The following is a 19,334-nucleotide window of genomic DNA, read 5'->3' as shown; positions in this document are numbered from 1 at the left end:
TTTAATATTTATTTTTCAGTTTTCAGTGGGCACAACATCTTTTTTTTTAATTTTTATGTGGCGCTGAGGATCGAACCCAGTGCCCTGCGCATGCCAGGCAAGCATGTGACCGCTTGAGCCACATCCCCAGCCCAATAAATCAATTTTTTAATTTATTCTGAATGATGAGACAGTAATGTTCTAAACTTACCTGAATGTGGATATTCTCAGGTAGTTTAAATCTTATAAAATGTTCTCAACCCTACATGCAATATGAAATTTCCTAATATATTTGTTTAAGAAATTTAAGACAATTTCCACATATTATTTAGACTCAAGAATGCATGTTAAAAATTCCTTTAAGAACTTAGTGTCAAGAAATATTGTACATATTTTAGAATTAGTAGATTTCTTCCTTTTTAATAATGGTGACATAACTGTTTTGCTTTGACAACTTTGAAATTCATAGTCATGTTTTGCCCTCCAAGACAATATTTATGTTAAATTTCTTTATTTTACCCTTTTCTGATTTTCCTGATTTTTATCTCTTCCTATATGATTAACCTTAAGGTGTAGGTCCTAGAGTAAAACACCTGAAATCCTCTTGGAAACGACATGTGTATACTAAAATAAAAATAAATACTTAATAATTAAAGTTATTCTGAACATAATATAATTTTTCTTTGATAAATACAAAGATTTTAATAGCTTATGATATCCTGGGATCCAGGTGATTAAAATCTATTTTTAAAAGTAGATCTGCAATCTGTATACGGGGTAAAAATGGGAGTTCATAACCCACTTGAATCAAATGTATGAAATATGATATGTCAAGAGCTTTGTAATGTTTTGAACAACCAATAAAAAAAGTAGATTAAAAGGTTAGAAGAGGTGAAACTAAGTCTATATTAACATTTTGACCTGGGAAGTTGCTTCATTTTAAAATTTCTTTAGATCTATTGCATCCTTCCAGCTTTTATCCTCAGGGAAAAAAAATTAGAAGACTCAAAACCTGAGTCTCCACCATTTACCTAACAACAGATTATTCAGTTTTCCTTCCTAGACTTCAATTTCCTCATTGTGATGGTAGAGAGAAGAAAAAAATAAAATAAAATTTTTTGATCTTTTAAATTTTTGAAAGAAAATTCTGATAGGGCAAAAGAGAGAAATTGATTTTCCATCTGAAAATTCTTTTGCCCACATGTTCAGAAACATAAACAAATTAATGCTCTGGGGAAAGAAAATAGGGTTCTTCTTCCTAAATTATTAAGAAATATCATGTTTAAAAATATACTTCGTGCATGATAATTTTTAAAGTACAAGTTCATTATTACCAGTGATAGAAAAAGTATAAGACTTATACTTCTTAGTTATTTGGGGTTATTTTATACATAGACATATCAAAAATATCCATGTACTTGCTTTGTATATAATAGATAATAAGACTAAAAACCTGAAAGTAAATTTTAAAATTTTTAGTACTTTAAAATAAATGTTGGATCTCCCTTAACCCATCAATATCAAACTAAATTAATTGGTATACTTCTATAATCTTTCTGATCATTCAGCAATTATATAATATTCATATTTTTATTTATGTGTTCATCAAAAGCATATATCTCCACTTGTATTTTCTTAGGAAGAATATTCCTACTTTGGGCAAAACCTTATTCTATTTTACATATACACTAATTTATTTAATTTTTTCAGGAATGCTGTTTTTAAATCCCTGATACAAAAACATTTTCACCCACACCACTCAGTACTCACAGGTCTAGAAAACCCTATTTTTATTTTCATTTAATATTTTCTGAATTTTGTTACTCTAAGACAATGTTTATGAAACTGGTTTTCAGATTAAACTAGATTCCTGCTTCAGAAGGTCACAGGCCTCACCAATTTCCTTCTGGGTTCTTGTCTTGCAAATTTAAAGAATAAAATCCGTGGACAATAATGCGTTTTTGCATCCAACCAGTACTTACAGAAGCAAATAGGATTTATGATCTATACTTGTACATGACATTCATCCAAATAAAACAAGCAATAGTGAATTATCTTTTCTTTGCTTTCTTCACTAAAAGATCCAAAATCTTTCCTACACTGCTTCTGACAGATATATAAAGATTTCTGAAATTGTTTCAGATGAAAAGTTTTAAAGGACAAGAGTTGTCTTCCAGATCTCTTGCTCCCTTCTTAAATGATGCAGGGTGAAATAGACTGAACACAATGGATAGTTAGGAACCCAACATTCATTTTTATTGTTGAAAACATTGAGCAATCAAGTCCAGCAGTTCTGATGCAGCCAGTCATAAGATCAATATCAGACTTTTAGAAACTCCCAAGGATGGTAATCTTGTATGTTAGTTGTCCGAACAAAAGCCCAACATTTCTCCCAAATACACTTGCAGCACATGATAGAAGGCAGTGATGGAGCACAAGCTCTGATTAGACACAGATAGGCCTGGAGAGAATCCTGGTTCAGTCCCTGGACACATGGTCATGACAGTTAAGCTCTACTGTCTCTTTTATTACAGTGAAATGGAAAGAAAAACTCTGCTTCATAGACTGGTTTTCAGGACCAACTGAGAAACTATATGAACATTCCTGGAATAGTGCCCAATACATAGGATTGTGTTCCATAAAGGATTTTCAGCTATACCAATATGGCACAAAGCTATTATGCTGTTTGTGCTCTCCTCTGTATCTCATGCAGTAAAAGATCATGCCCATGGCATTATTAAAAAAAAAATCTTTAAGGACACTAGTTGAAAGGGATTGCCAATAAATGCCAATTAATTTATAAAGACTTTAAAATCCTCAAAGAGAAAGGAAATGCCTGCAGCACCTTCACAGCCCAGTTGTCTCTCAGTTTTTTTCTTAAGCCACCATATTAAGTAGATATTTGAAATTTAGCAATACCTATTATCATCCCATTTGTTAAACAGATATAACTCCTAAATTATTGCCAACTCTGAAATTCCAGTATCCATGCATAAAATCCTGGGGCCTCAACAGCTTGGGATGCAGTGGCCAGCCAATCCTCAAAATTTGAGGCAAGCTTGACTGACCTTCAGAATAGAACTGAATTAATTACGTGAATTTAGGATCAATGGAGAAGAATCCCAAAGATTCTCTACCCATCTTCTATAGCACAAAGATGCCTAAAATTCATTGAACAATAAACAAAATATTCCTTTCATAACCCTTTCATAATAAATCATGAAAACCACAGATCTTTGATACAGAAACTTCTATTCCTTTTACACAAGAGGAAACTGAGACACAGCAAGGACAAGTTACAAATACAATGGATCTGGGATCTTAATCCAGACAGTGTGTCTCGTGAATATCTACTTTTAAATTACTATGCAAAAATAAGGGACAAAGACTGACAGAGAGATTTTATTGTAGGGCTTTTTTTAATGAGGAGGTGGGACCTTATTGGAAGGTCATTAGGTCATAGATGGAGGGTACTCAATGGGATGTGGGACCTTGGCCTAATCCCCTGCTTTACCTTAGCGATGGGATGAGTGGTTCTGTTCCACCTCATAATCCTGCCATGGTGTGCTGCCTCGTCATAGGGCCCAAGGATGGGGTCCACTGATCACAAACTAGAACCTCCAAAACTGTAAGCCAAAGATTAACCTTTTCTCTTTATAATTTAATCATCTCACTTTTTTTTTTTAAATAAAGGAAAGATGACGAACACAGGGGAGACTCAAATTGCTGAAAGAAGGAGTGGCAATCCCATGGAAAGGAGGAAAAGTCACAGTAAGGGACGAAGGGTACCAAGTAAACACCACATTGACTTCATAGTTGTGTCAAGAGGCTATGATGGATATGAGATCTTCTCAGATCACTATGGAAGACATTTTATTCTACCCCTCCACCTCCCCAGGACTTTTTCATCAAGGCAGAGTATAGTTTACCTCAGACGTTTTCCTCCTATTATAGTCTGCTATCCTCACAGATGTACATTTTAAGTGCTACTCAAATGTCCTATTTTTTTTTCCTAAGGTAAATGTCAGGTTGTTGACAAATGCTTTATTACAAATAAGCTTTTCATGGAATTAAATAATACTCTATTTTCTCTTCAACAAACAAGAGCTATTTCAAACTGGATTTTAATGAACAGCATCTTTCCTAAGTGGCTTACAGATCTGGGAGCTGAATAAATTAACATTATAAACTCACAAGGCTACATACCCCGTGATTCAAGAGCCTTCTTTCTTAGAAAATAGAGAGAAGGATAATCAGAAAAGACACCAGGAGTTAACTCCATATTTGGCAGGTGTTCAGTTCTAGTAAATATCAACACAACCTGTTGGTCACAAGTCCTGATATGAGCCAATGTTGATGATAAGCTTATTACACTTCATTGATAATGTGTTCTGTAACCAGATGATATGACCAGAAATATAAAGATATACAGAGACTTCTTAACAATCAATGGGGTTATATCCCAATAAATCCATCATAAGTTGAAAATAAATTTAATATACCTAACCTACCAAACATCACAGCTTAAGTGTACAGCACTATAGACCATCTCTTTTTTATCTTCCTGATCATGTACCCAGCAGCATGAGAGTATTATAATGTATATTGCTGTCTGGCAAAGAGATCAAAATTCAGAATTCAAGGTGCAGTTTCTACTAAATGCATGTCATTTTTGCCTCAGCATAAAATTAAAAAAACCCATTAAGTCAAACTATGGTAACTTGGGAACCCACTGTACTATTAACTGTCCCACTTACCTTATCTATTTCAGGTTGACATTCCAGTGATTGGTCCATTGGATATAGAGGGATGAATGTGATACCAAGCTTGGGAACTGTATGTCTCTATGGGTCAACTTCTTGTCTTCCAAAATTACATTGGTCTGAAATCATACTCAAATCACTTTGAATATTTTGAAATGCATACAAAAAGTTATTGTTGCTGTGATTATCTCCTCTGATTACTGCCACATACATCCTACTAATTCTAAATCAGCAGTATTATGGTTACATGACCAAAGCATCATTTCTTATTCATGCATTCATTCAGCATTATGTGATTGATGTAAGTCACTATTCTTAGGCATATACAGCAGTTATTTGAATAAATTTTCTCCTTTAATCAGTTCTATATTCTAGAAGGAGGAGACAGCCAGCAATCATTTTATGCACAAAGGATGGAACTTCAAAGGAAAACAAAAGAGGGCCACAAGGAAGAGTTGGAAGTAACTGACCCTTTAACTAGGGTTACCAGAGAGGCTTCTCTAAGGCTCTAGCAATCTGAGGCCTAATGGTGAAATGGTCTATCATACCACAGAGCAGAGGGTTTCAAGCTTAAGAAACTGCACGTTCAAAAACAGAATTGGAGAAGCTCAGCCTGTACTCTGAGTATTGAGAACAGTGAAGGTAACACAGGATGGGAGAAGGAAAGTTCCACTGGAAATATCTCCCTTGCTGTGTAGAGATTACCGTATATTCATTTGGCATTTCTAACAATGAATTATGTTACTGAAAAATAAACCTAGGAAGTCTTGGAAAACTTTACAAACAAAAGTTATATGATTTGGTACACATTTAACAATGGATTATGTTATTGAAAAATAAATACAGGAAGTCTTGGAAAACTTTACAAACAAAAGTGATATGATTTGGTACACATTTTAAGAACATCCCTTTGGGGTTTGGAAGATGGAGAAAAGAGTGGTAGTTGAAAGGTCAGGACACTTTTACATAGTAATAGTGAAAGATGATGTTGACTTCATCAGGATAATAAATATGCTGGAAAAAAAATCAGATTTAGGGAGTCATTTAAGACAGCACCAATAAGACTTTTTGATGGATCATGTGTGCTGTGTTAGAGAAATTGCATTTTACAACATTGACACCGGCTTTAGGCTATAAAGCACTCAGTGGGTTTGTCACTGAGCTACTTCCACCCTGAAAACACAAACTTCTAGCAAGAAAAACATTACATAACCATGATTACGAATGTGGTGTCGTGAGTTTTCTTTTTCTTTTGTATTACTAAGACTTAAGGAAAATTGCACTTTCGGATCTCTAAATGACTGAACATAGCTTAATGTCTTTAAATCATTGCTTTCAAACTCTTCTAAAATCAAATTTACTAAAAGATTTCATCTATCTTTCTCCTACAGAATTAAATAAAAATGCAAAACTTCTTGAACATATGTGATAACATATTGGATTCTCAATGTCTAATTCTTCACTGGTTATATCATAAAAGCTAATCTCTAGATTCTTACCAATTAAAATGTTCTCTTTATTTTCTCCAGCAGTTGAATTCCTATTCTTCTTTGTACACATAGCTTACGACTCTTAAAAATGGATTTTAAGGTTGGCCATTTTCACGGAAACGTTTGATTTACATCAGGATATGAGAAGGTCACAGCTTGTCAAACAAGCCAACTACTGTTAATATTTTATTGATTCTAGTGAAAATCATTTTCAACTTGCTAAGCAAATACTATTTTTCTTAAATAGGATTCAGACAGACCTACTGAGAAAAAGTGCCATTGTCCTGGTCTCCAGCAGAATTAATTTTACTTCATTGCGCTTTGGTATGTGGCCATCAATCCTCATTGAATATGATTATGAGGGACAGTTTCCTGAAAATCCTAGTTATATTCATTTTTAGGATTTCTAAGGGAGGTTTGTTTAGGAGATCAAAAGCAGTCCTTTTTTAATAAAGTACTCCCTGAGAGATATTCATATCTAAGCAAAATATTAAAATTTATAGGCAATTGTACTTTTCCAAAATAAATTATTTTTTTCTTATGTGACTCTAATTTACTCTCTTCATAAGCTGTTAAAACAATTTCAAGATATTCTAGGTTACGAAGATAACACTTAAATAAATCATTATAATCACCCCACTCAGGTTTTATACATTTCTTGTTATGCTCGTTTTATGCATCCTTTTAAACGTCTGGGAAAATAAAAAGGTAAGATTGGGCAAACTATTTGTCCTCTATTGACCTATTTTTCTAATTCTAAAACTTGCAAGTTGGATTATAAAACCTCCATAATTCTTTCCTTCTGCAATTGTGAATATTTAGATAGATGAAATATGTACTTTGGGGGGCTGTTAGGGTCTGTAAACAAGTCAGGATGGCGCCTGGCATTTTGCCAGAGGGAGTGGTTTGTGAAGTAATGCCAGCCAGCCATTAAGTGTGGAGATTCCTTATTGGTTGACTGCTGTATCTAGTTTATGTTACTTAAGATAAGCTGTGTGTAATGTATATATACCCCTCCTGTCCTACAATAAACGGCTCCCACTCCTGCTGTATCAATGTACACAAGTTGCTCCTCATCCCCCCCCACCCCCAGTTACTTTGCTGCAGCCGGACTGCAGCAGGGGGCAAGCTTCCTTAGCGCCCTTGGCCGCTAATGGGAAATGCTATGGGGGGCTAAAGTAGCTTGAACAATGGCAGAGGCTGGACCTCCATCACGGCCCTCCTGGATCTTGTTAAGCACCTGAGGGTGACTCTGTTGATGAGGCTGGCCTCGAACTTTGATCCTCCTGCCCAGCCTCCCAATTCTTGGGATTACAGGATATTTTATTTCCTTACATCAAAGAAAATGTTAAAGAGTATCTGCAGACACATTGGGAAGAAGAGGAGTGCCAGCAAGATGTCAATCTTTTGAAAAAACAGGCTGAAGAAGATGCCCACCTGGATGGGGCTATTCCAATCCCTGCAGCATCTGGAAATGAGGTAGATGAACTACAACAGATAATCCAGGCCGTCCTAGATAATGTGTGCTGGCAGATGTCTCTGGATTGAAAGACCACAGCACTCAAACAACTGCAGGGCCACATGTGAAGGGCAGCATTCACAGCTGGACACATGAAAGCAGAGTTCTTTGAAGATGAAGTTTCAGCATTCAGGAAGTGGAGAGAAGATGGAATGAAGGTGTATATCTATTCTTCTGGAAGTGTAGAGGCTCAGAAACTATTATTTGGGCATTCTACAGAGGGAAATATTCTTGAGCTTTTTGATGGTCACTTTGATACCAAAGTTGGCACAAAGTGGAGAGTATAAGTTAGAAAAAGATTGCAAACAGCATTGGATGCTCAACCAACAACATCTTGTTTCTAACAGATGTTACTTTAGAGGCCAGTGCTGCTGAGGAAGCAGGTGTGCATGTAGCTGTGGTGGTGAGACCTGGCAATGCAGGATTGACAGATGATGAGAAAACTTCCTGCAGCCTCATCACATCCTTCAGCAAACTATACCTGCCTTCCTCAGCATAGAGGAAGACTTCCACAGAAGACCAAACTGTTCCTCAGAGTTGTCCCCCTAGTATTTAGTTTTATTCTAATGCCAAAGTAACTTACTTCTATGCGTACATATGTATGCAAGTATATGTATGTGTATGCTCATCAATTTTCATGGGCACATAAGTGAGGGAAAAAAAGTCTTAAATTCAGTGAAGAAACTTATTTAAAGATGCTCTATATGAAGAAATAGTTTGAGACCCTAACACTAACCCACATTGAGGGCAAAGTATAGTTGATAGAAGAATACAGATCAAATGTGTTATGATTATCAAATCCCATACCAAAATGAGAACTTAGTTTTGAAAATTATTCAGAGGCCTATTATTTTAAATACGGAAATACTTCAGAGACATTCTTAACAATTCATTGCCCTTGTTTAATGGCGAGTTAGAAGAGTTACAATAGCTGTATTTCATATTTACCTCCCTTGGTACAAAAGATAAAGATATTTGTTTCTGCTCCAAAAGAGCAAATAAGGAAAGAAAATTCACCGGAGTCTTGATCAGTCAAGTATTTGTTATTGAAGAAGAAACTTACTAATCATGTGGCACCCATAGCTGGCACTTGCCTTGTCAATGAAAAACATATGCAGATATAACAGCTAAAAAGGAAATGTGGTTCTTAATGTCCAACAAAATGATTCTAATTCTGCTGGTTTTACCAGTTGCCTTTCTAATTTTATCTTCACACAGTTTAAGAATATATATTAATTGCTACTTACTATTTTTTGAAATAAATTTTTGCTGAAATTAGTTCATAACACCCAGAAGAGTCCTAATATGTAATATTTCCCCTTGAATGTAAGAAATGTAAATTTTATAACAGCATTATTTATCCTGGTTCAATTCTAATAGGATTCCATGTCAGTTTTATGTTGTGATTAATAAAAGCATTCTCTTCTTTCAAAAAAAAGAAAGAAAGAAATATGCACTTTAGGTTTAGAGTTGGGAAAGTGTTTTACTGCCCCTCATATTCCAATACAAAAGCAGCTGCCACCTCTACCCGCATCTAAACCAGATTTGTCTTTAGGAAATGGAAAATCCAGTTCCCATCCTATGCTATAAAGCTACAGAGTCATACTCAATTAGAATTGTACTCTTCAAGAAATATCTTTGAGTTCTTGAAACTTATGGGATTATTTTAGATGGCTATAACTTTCACAGTGTGTAATCTACACCTAGGTAATTTGGCTTACCAATTGAACAACAACAAATGGACAAAGAGAAAATATGCTTTGGCATCAATCATAAATTTTAGGGAAGTATTTTATTTTGGCCTGAACTATAGTCATCTGCTTCTATTCTATACTTGATGAGTCCAGAAAATCATAAAGTAAAATAGTACCCAAACCAGTTATTAACTCATCATGCCAACCTATGACATAAACAAAAATGAATAAATATGGGTTGTAAATGGACAAAAAATTTGAAAGAAATATCAATCTGTAAATCCACCACAACCTGTAAAATAACATAGCATTTTTAAAAGTTACTTTACTCCATGTCTATGCCAAAAGCTCACTTTGTGGCCAGCTCCAAGTACTGACTGTATTTTACCACCACATCTCTCCCACTTAGTGTTCTGACAGCGATTTGCAGACTGAAAAATGATGGGGTGACTAATTTTGAGTAGCTCTGCAGGCAGAGTGGGAACTGAGAAACTACAGGTCTTAGTTTCAAGGAGTGTACCTTGCACTCAGTAGTCTTTTCTGGAGAATAATTGCTGTTCTACACATTCCTAAGCTTTTGCCCTGCATCTAGTGTGAGGAGAAACTAAAATTTTATGCTCGAGATTTCTTCCCAACATGAGAACTCTGCCATTAAACCAAATCTCCTTTTGTGTGCTTTTGTCCTTGTCCTTACTTCCTTCCAAGGAAGATGTTCACTTAAAGCAAATACCACAGTGATTAGTAAGAAGATAACAATGATTCTTTTACATGGGTATCAATAAAATGAAGGTATGTAAAATTCTGCTCTTGCACCATATTCTTTACCATCTTTCTTGCTGATTGTTCCATACTAAAGTCTGATGTTTTCAATTCTTTCACTGCAATATGCCAAATACTAGACTGAAAAACTATATAACACAGATGCCTAATCATTAACTCTACATTGATTTCTTTTAATTGAAATTTTTGTTTATATTTTTATTTTATATTTAGTTTATATCTTATTTATAAACGAATAGGGGATTGTTCACATGATTATTCTTGATATAGTAGGTTCATAATATCTGTAAATGTAAGTTGACTTGTGTGTGTGTATACACACATAAGCATGTGCATGTGTAAAACAACATATCAATTTGGACTCTCAAAGTGTTTAAATTTTCAAATTGAATTGATAATAACATAAATTCCCTTCATTTCTTTATATATGAGGAATTTAGAGGAGAAAACATACTAAAAAACATAGGCTTAAGTAAACTGTATCTAGGGAAGTTGCTCTCAATAAATTCTGTTTGATACTTTAAAAGTTTGCACGATGTAGTATATTCTACAAGTTATAATTGTGATTTTTATACTACTGATAAGTATATAGTAGAGTATAATTGTGAATTGAATGTCATGATTATTGTAAATAACCCAAACTAAAAAAAAAAAAAAACTAAACTAAACTTTCTTTGAGTTTATAAATTGTCCTCAATAATTCTGCTAGTAAAAGTGTCATCTTTAGAAGGAGAGAAGGAGGCACCGAAGAGCAAGGCAGCATCCTCTCACCTCTCCACAGCACAGGAACAGAAACAGTGAAGTAACCAGAGAGGTGGGCGACAGAGTAAATACTCCAAAATATTGGACAGCTGGAGACTTGGAGGGATCTCAAGTTTGGTTACTAGAGAAGAAAATAAGGACAGAAATCTTTAACCCTGAACCTGGACCAGGGTGGGTCCAGGGGGAGGGGTAACAAAGAGAGGAGAGAGAGGAAAAGCACTTAAGCTTAGTTCCTTAATGACAGCTGGAAAGGAAAGCAGGCCAAATTAAAACAACAGAAACAGCAAAGGAAATTAAGAACATAAAACAGTATAGCACAATCGTGGACTGAAAGCTATGCTGGGCATGGTGGTCATTTTGTAGCGTCCACAGCTAGCCAACCTCCCTAGAAGAAGTTAAATCAACACAGCTTTTCCCCGTGTTAAGATAGCAACGAATAGAACCAGAGGGAATACCTCTGCAATGGGACTTTCAATTATCCATCTATAATGAACTAGTAGAGGGATCACTGCTAGCTAAAAGACCCAGGGGTTAATCACTCTTAGGGAGTCTCGCCCTGACCCAGGGCTCTGCACAGCCTCTGCGGGAGATCAGGCAAAGGCAGAAGTGGATGCTCAGGATTCACAGCTACAGGCGATGAGAGCTGAGAGCTCAGACACAGGTGGGCCAACGTTATTTATCAAAGTCAGCAGAGGAGAGCAGTGCCTGGTATTCACAACCCTGGGCAGTGGGAGCTCAAACACAGACAGCCACCAGGCTCTAACACTGTAAAGAACACCCTTTGGCGGAGAGTGAGTGCAAAGCATCAGAGTAGTCAAAGCAACTGTCCTGAGACCTGAATCCTATCCTTCCACCCTGGATATAAACAGCCAACAGACACAACACAGCACTCTCCAAGCATGAAGCTTCAAGCACTGGGGCTAACAAGCTAGAACTGGCTAGTGATATATCTATAGTAACCATTAAGCTAGCTTCTGTAACTCCAGCACCTCTAGGATGATCCCACACCAAAGATTGATGGGCATCTGTTAAAGGTCACAAATCCTGCTGAAATTAAAACCAGAAAGACACACTAAGAATTTTCTCCTCAGCATGGATTACTATAAATAGCTGTAAAGTCAATTCTGATCATACATATTATTACTCTTCATTTTGATTTAATAGTTGTTTCTCTTGTATTTGGTATTGTGCCCTCCTCCTATCTGGTTGTATTTCTTCTAATGTATTAAAGCATTAATTGGAATCATTCTATCTTTGTTTTCCTAGCTCAGGTCTATACTTGCTCCTGGTAGTTGCTTTTCCCCTTGTACATTACATGCTACTGCCTCAAATCCACCCCATCCATCGTTTTCTTCTATTTATTTTGCTTTGTATTATTCTTTTCTAATTTTTCTTTACTTTTCTTTTCTCCTTTTGCCCAATTTTCCTTTCTGCCCCTTTTCTCTTCCTATAAAATATAATACTAATTTTGTTATCTTTAATTACTGATGTATCAACCTATTAAAGAACATTACTACAATTTTATATCTGGCTTAGAAGAATGGTGAAAACATTATCAACGAGTTTTTATTTTTCCTAAGACTCATTAGTATGAAACTTTGCTCGGAAATGATTGTAGTAAATAGAGTTTAATGTCTTCTCTCCAAGTGGTATTAACACTCGTCTCAACAAAGGATACATAATGGAGTGAAGGTATCAATACCTAGATATTTAACCAGTTCAAGGAGAAAGAAGCTCACTAAGTAGTCTCTTGCATAAATATAAAAATGGTAGTTATCCTAGAAATTGGGCTAAAGGAAGATATAAGAATGAACTTAGAAAATATAGGAAATAAAAGATTATTTTACTAGAGATTCTGAAAAAGAACCAAACAGAAATCCTAGAAATTAGACACAATAAATCAAATTTCAAATTCAATGTAAACTATCATCAATAGATTAGACCACTTTGAAGACAGATTGTCAGGCCTCAAAGACAAAGTATATAATATTGAAACTAAAGTTGATAATAAAGAAAAGATATTGAGAGACCGTTACCAGAATATTCAAGAAGTCTGAAATGACATTAAGAGACCAAATCTAAAAATTATTGACACAGAAGAATACTCTGACATACAAACTAAATGAACACCCAAACTTTTCAATGAAATAATATTAGAAAAGTTTAATATTAGAAAAATAATAATATTATTTTAGATATTTTCTAATGATATTAGAAAAAATATAATATTCCAAATCTTAAGTAAGAGATGAAAATCCAAATACAAAGGGCCTAAGAATCCCAAGTAGACAAGATCTAAAGCGATCCTCTCTAAGACACATTTTAATGAAAACATCTAAAATACAAAATAAGGATAACCACAAGAGAAAAACATCAATTCACATTAGAGATAAGTCAGTTTGGATTTCAACTGATTTTTCAACCCAGACCCTAAGAGTCAGGAAGGCTTGTAATAATATACACTGAGTACTGAATTAAAATCAGTGTCAAACAAGATTATTATATCCATCAAAACTGTGTTGCAGAATTGAAAATTAAATAAAAGCTTTTCATGATAAGCAGAAACTAAAAGAATACATAACTGCCAACCTGCACTACAAAATATATTAACTGAAATATTTCTTGCAGAACAAATGAAAAACAAAGATGATGGCCAGCAAAAGGATGAATTGCACTAATATATTTCTTTTCTTTTCTCTTTTTTTTTTTTTTCAGGGCAGAGGCCCAAACTCAGAGCCTTGCATGTGTTAGACAAGTGCTCTGCCACTGAGCTAAATCTCCAAACCTGTAGAATAATCAACTTAAAGGAGAATCAAATCTGAATTAAGCATTTAGTTTGTATGTCAAATCTTGTTTGACACTTGTCTAAAAAATATCTAAATCAAATGTCAGGAAATAAAAATCATATCTCTATAATAACATTGAAAGTAAATAATCTAAACCTGGCAATCAAAAGACCTAGAGTGGCAGATTAGATTCAAAAACCAGAAATAGTTGATATCAGAGCCAAAATTAATGAAATTGAGAATAAAACAACCATATGTTATTTATAAGAAACACAACTTACAGGCAAAAACAACCATAAACTGAAGGTGAAAGGATAGGAAAAGATATGTCTTGCAAATGGAAACCAAAAGAAAGCAGTGGTAGCAACTCTCATATCAGACAAAGTAGATTTCAAGCCAAAATTAATCAGAAGAGACCAAGAAGATCACTTCATATTGGTTAAGGAGTCATCTAGCAACAATATATAAAGTTTGTAAATATTTATGCCCCATACAACAGTACACCTACATAATAAAGCAAACATTTCTCAATATAAAAAAATCAAATAGACCACAAAACAGTAATACTGAGTGATGCACCTTTCTCACCACTAGATAAAACATTCAGATAGAAACCAGATAGAAACTAAGTAAAGACTCTGATTGTGGCTCAGCGGTAGAGCGTTCGCCTCCCACATGCGAGACCCTGGGTTTGGTCCTCAGCACCACATAAAAATAAATAAGTGAAATAAAGATATTGCATCCAACTACAACCCAAATATAAATAAATATTTTTTTAAAAAAGACTCTGAAAACCAAAAAGTACTATTAGTCAAACTGACCAACAGACATCTGTGGAATATTTTATCTATTAACAACTGAATTCACTTTCTTAGCAGCAATGGAAATTTCTCTAAAACATTCTATAAATGAGATCACATGAGAGAGGAAGAGACAGTTAAAGAAAAAGAAAAAGAAAGAAGGAAGGAGAGAAAAAAGAAACTGGACATGAGTCAACACATGCAAAAAGAGAAACAGCACTGCAATTCCCATAAAAATACCAGTGACATTATTCACAAAATTAGAGAAAACAATCCTAAAATTCATACAGAAGAAAAAATAAAGACACAAATAATAAAAGCAATCCTGAGCAAAAAGAGTTATCATAAGACCAGATTTCACACTATACTATAGAACTATAAATAAAGAAGAAAAGCAGGATGTTAGTGGTATAAAAATAGACATGGAGACGAGTGGAATAAAATACAAGACACAGAGACAAAGCCACACATATATAGTCAGGTAATTTTTGACAAATGTGCAAAAAATATACATTAAAGACAACCTTTTTAACAAAAGTGCTGGAAAAACTGGATATCCATATGCAGAAAAATAAAACTACATTCCAATCTCTCACCTTGCACAAAAATCAACTCACAATGGATCAAAGACTTAGGAATAAGATCAGAAATCTTGCAAGTGCTGGAAGAAAATAGAAGTACTCCAACATATAAGCACAGGCAACGACTTCCTCAAGAGGATTCCTGTGGCTCAGAAATAATACTATGAATCAAGAAATGGAATGGCATTAAATTAAAAACGTACTGTACAGAAAATCAATCAATCAGTATGAAGAAAGAGACCTACATAATGGGAGAAAATATTTGCCATTTATCCTTCCTACAGAGGATTAATGTCCAGGATATATAAAGAAGGCCAAAAAAAGACACTAAAAATAAACAAATAACCAATTCAATAAATTGACAAACTTTTACAGACACTTCTAAAAAAAAGAGGTAAAAATGCCAAACAATTATATGAAAAAAATGTTCAATATATTTAGCCATCAGGGAAATGCAGGGCAAAACTATACTGAAAGTCCATTTCACTCTAGTCACAATGGTAATCATCAAGAACACAAATAGTAACTGCTGATGAGGATGCAGGTGGAAAATAAAACCTTAATTCATTGGTGTGGGATAATAAATTAGTAAGCCACTAGGGAAATCCATATGAAATTTCCTCAGAAATAACTGAAAATTGATCTATGATATAATCCAGCTATACCACTTCTTGGTATTTGTTCAAAAGACAGCACACTTTAGAGATACATGCATTCCCATGTTTATAACAGCATGATGCACAATAACCAAGTTATGGAACCAGTCAAGGTGTCTATCAAAACATAAATAAATAAAATATTGTATCCCCCACACACACATAATGGAGTTTTATTCTGCCATAAACAAGAATGAAATTATGCAGTTTTTAGGAAAATAGATGGAATTTGAGAACATCATGAGAAGTAAAATAAATCACACTCAAAAATACCAGAATCACATTTTTCTCCTTATTTGAAAGTTAAAGATAAATAAAGGGTAAGAGGGCATCTCATGAAAATAGAAGGGAGATCATGAGAGTAAAGAATGGGCATCAGCGGGGAAAAGAATAGGGGCAAAGGGAAGTTTGGTGAATGACATGGATCAAATTATGTTATATGCATGTACAAATAGGCCACAAGGAAACCACTACTTTCATCCGTAACTTAATTTTAATTGGGGAAAAAGACTCTCCAAAATCATGTGTAAGAATAATTATAATAAATCCCTTAAATCATATATAATAAAGAATCCACTGAGTATAAAGAAAGGAAAAAATGGGGCACTCCAAATATTCTTATTAATTAAACTTCAAAAAATAGACTTTATGATGAAACTTTTTAAAAGGACATTCTTGGTAGCCCTAACATGAGTAAATCCCTATCAAATTTTGCAAAAATCATTTTAGAATATATTTGTTTATGGCTGTTTACTTTCAATAAATTAAGGTACAGGTTTTTGTGATTTACTAACGCTCTACCTTTTTCTCAAAAGTGCATCACTTCTCAGGTGGTGCTGGGTCAGGAACGTCCCCTGCAACACTCAAATTTCTTGCCCCTAACATTTATGCCATGGGGAAGGAAGTGAGAGAGAAGCTACGTGTCACATATTTAATTTCTCCTTCCAAATCTCCTTCACCTCCAAGCGATGAAGATTTTGAGACAAAGAGATGTCAGGAGTGTTGAAATGAGATCTTTCCTATGTAGAAGGAAACACAGGACAGGGAGAAGAAACATTCCTTCAAAAGGGGTCCTAGTGTCTTCTTTGTGCCAAGGCATATCCTGGGTAATGAAAGTATCCACAACATTCAGGTGAGGTGCCCACCCAGAAGTGACACAATGGAGTGAAGAAGGAACCCCCTCAGTAGCACCATAGTGTCTTCTGACTCTGTTTCCTTAATTTCTACTCAATCCTCCACTCTGGCTGCAACTTGGTTCTACCTCGACGACATCAGTGAAATGACTCCCATTGAGACATGTTGAATAAATCCAATGAACAATGCTCTGCTTTTGTCTTCCTCCCAGTTCTGCAAAGCCATATATTCCTACTGTTTCTTCTACCTCTCAAGTCCTTCTTTTTTGAGTATTTTTTATAGGGCCATCTTTCTCAACCTTCTCCTGCTAAACATTAGTGATTCTCAGGATATTTGCTTCTACCTTCTTGCTGACCATACCAAAAACTGTCATGGTTTCATTCACACTTTCTCATTATGCAGTTCAAAAAGAAAGAACTGTATAAAGAGTTTAGATCAAGTTTCTAAATTATTTATTTACTGACTCCAACAAAATATGTATAATCCTTCAGTTATCATTTACACTCACACAGATGTTATCCTTTCTCATGAGTAAGCATCATTTGGGTTTTAGTATCAATTCAGGATTTGAATTTGAAAAATCTGACCTATGTTATCCACATGAATACAGAAAGCATGAGTAAACACTTCTTTTTTTGTTTTCATAAATGAATTAACTAACTAACACCAACTGAATTATTATAGATGTATCTCTAACCAGCCCAGGCCAATCATGGCAAAGTCTCTATGCTTAGCTATGTGTTTTCCACCATCTGCAGGAAATATGTGTGTGTATATTGGGTCTCCTATTTCTAGTCTTTAGTTAAACGGAAATAAATTCCTGGAAATTAGGAGAAGCAGGGTCTCTTGAACTCCAACTCAAAGTCATTTCTGGGAAATTAGATGTGAGTTGGAGTAGGCATGACTCTCATTTCACTGTATAGCCAAGTCGACATATCAGTGGAACTTAACTAAGTTTCAAGATTTGGAGAAGAAAGCATGGTGGTTTCTCGTGATTCTGCGTATCCTCTGGGAACACATTGTTATCTAGGGGCTTTTACCTGCAAAGACTTGGGTAAAGAAGGAAGATGAAGAAAGCAAAAAGTGGATTAAAAGGAGCAAAGGATGAGGGGATGGGATTAAAGGGGCCATTAAGACCCCTAGTTGAAGGATTGTCCCACTGTTTCTTTTCAAGGTACTTTCTAGCAAGGAGAAAAAGATGAATTAGAAATCTTGGATGGATCCTTCCATAAAGTTTCTCACTTTATATATAGGATATTTAAACCTATAAAAGCACAGGAAACTTTCTGAAACCAGATAATTTGAAAAACAAAATTTAAAGGAAATCATATTAAAAATTTTCCTAAATTTTATTTTATTCTTCCAAACACAGAGAAGTTAGTGGTAATGTTAAATGTAATGCTTAGGTTTTTTTTTTTTTTTTTTTTTAATTTTTTATTGTGGGTTGTTCAAAACATTACAAATTTCTTGACATATCATATTCCACACTTTGATTCAAGTGGGTTATGAACTCCCACCTTCACCCCATACACAGATTGCAGAATCACATCAGTTACACATCCATTGATTTACAAATTGCCATACTAGTGTCTGTTGTGCTCCACTGCCTTTCCCATCCTCCACCCTCCCCCCTCCCCACCTCTCCCCTCCCCTCCCCTCCTCTCTCTCTACCTCCTCCACTGTATAACCCTGAGGGTCTCCTTCCATTACCATGCAATTTCCCTTCTCTCTCCCTTTCCCTCCCACCTCTCATCCCTGTTAAATGTTAATCTTCTTCTCCTGTTCTTCGTCCCTACACTGTTCTTAGTTACTCTCCTTATATCAAAGAAGACATTTGGCATTTGTTTTTTAGGGATTGGCTAGCTTCACTTAGCATAATCTGCTCTAATGCCATCCATTTCCCTGTAAATTCTATGATTTTGTCATTTTTTAATGCAGAGTAATACTCCATTGTGTATAAATGCCACATTTTTTTATCCATTCGTCTATTGAAGGGCATCTAGGTTGGTTCCACAGTCTTGCTATTGTGAACTGTGCTGCTATGAACATCGATGTAGCAGTGTCCCTGTAGCATGCTCTTTTTAGGTCTTTAGGGAATAGACCAAGAAGGGGAATAGCTGCTTAGGTTTTTAATACATCAGATTTATGGGCAGGCAAAACCAAACAACCAAGCAACCAACATGGAAACATCAATAATCTTTTTTTTCCAGGTTCTCCAATATTATGGACCCATAAATAATTCAACTGTGCTTTTGATTTACTTGTTTATGAAAATATTTCTGGGTCTGATGCTGTATTATTTTCTATTGCTGTATAATTACCACCAACGTAGTAGTTTAAAATAATATGAGTATATTAGCTAAGAGTTTTGAAGATAAAAAGTCTGGAAT

At 34.9% G+C, this 19,334-nt stretch overlaps 1 pseudogene; it reads left to right on the top strand.

The window, feature by feature from the left end:
- The first annotated feature begins 4,989 nt into the window (after nt 1–4,989).
- Nucleotides 4,990–8,291, top strand: LOC114098912 (enolase-phosphatase E1-like; annotated as a pseudogene).
- Nucleotides 8,292–19,334: the final 11,043 nt, after the last annotated feature.

Source organism: Marmota flaviventris, chromosome 10 (assembly GCF_047511675.1).
Source record: "Marmota flaviventris isolate mMarFla1 chromosome 10, mMarFla1.hap1, whole genome shotgun sequence".
In the NCBI taxonomy this organism is placed as follows: domain Eukaryota; kingdom Metazoa; phylum Chordata; class Mammalia; order Rodentia; family Sciuridae; genus Marmota; species Marmota flaviventris.
Note: the sequence above shows the minus strand (reverse complement) of the source record. Positions and strands in the feature narration are given on the sequence as shown.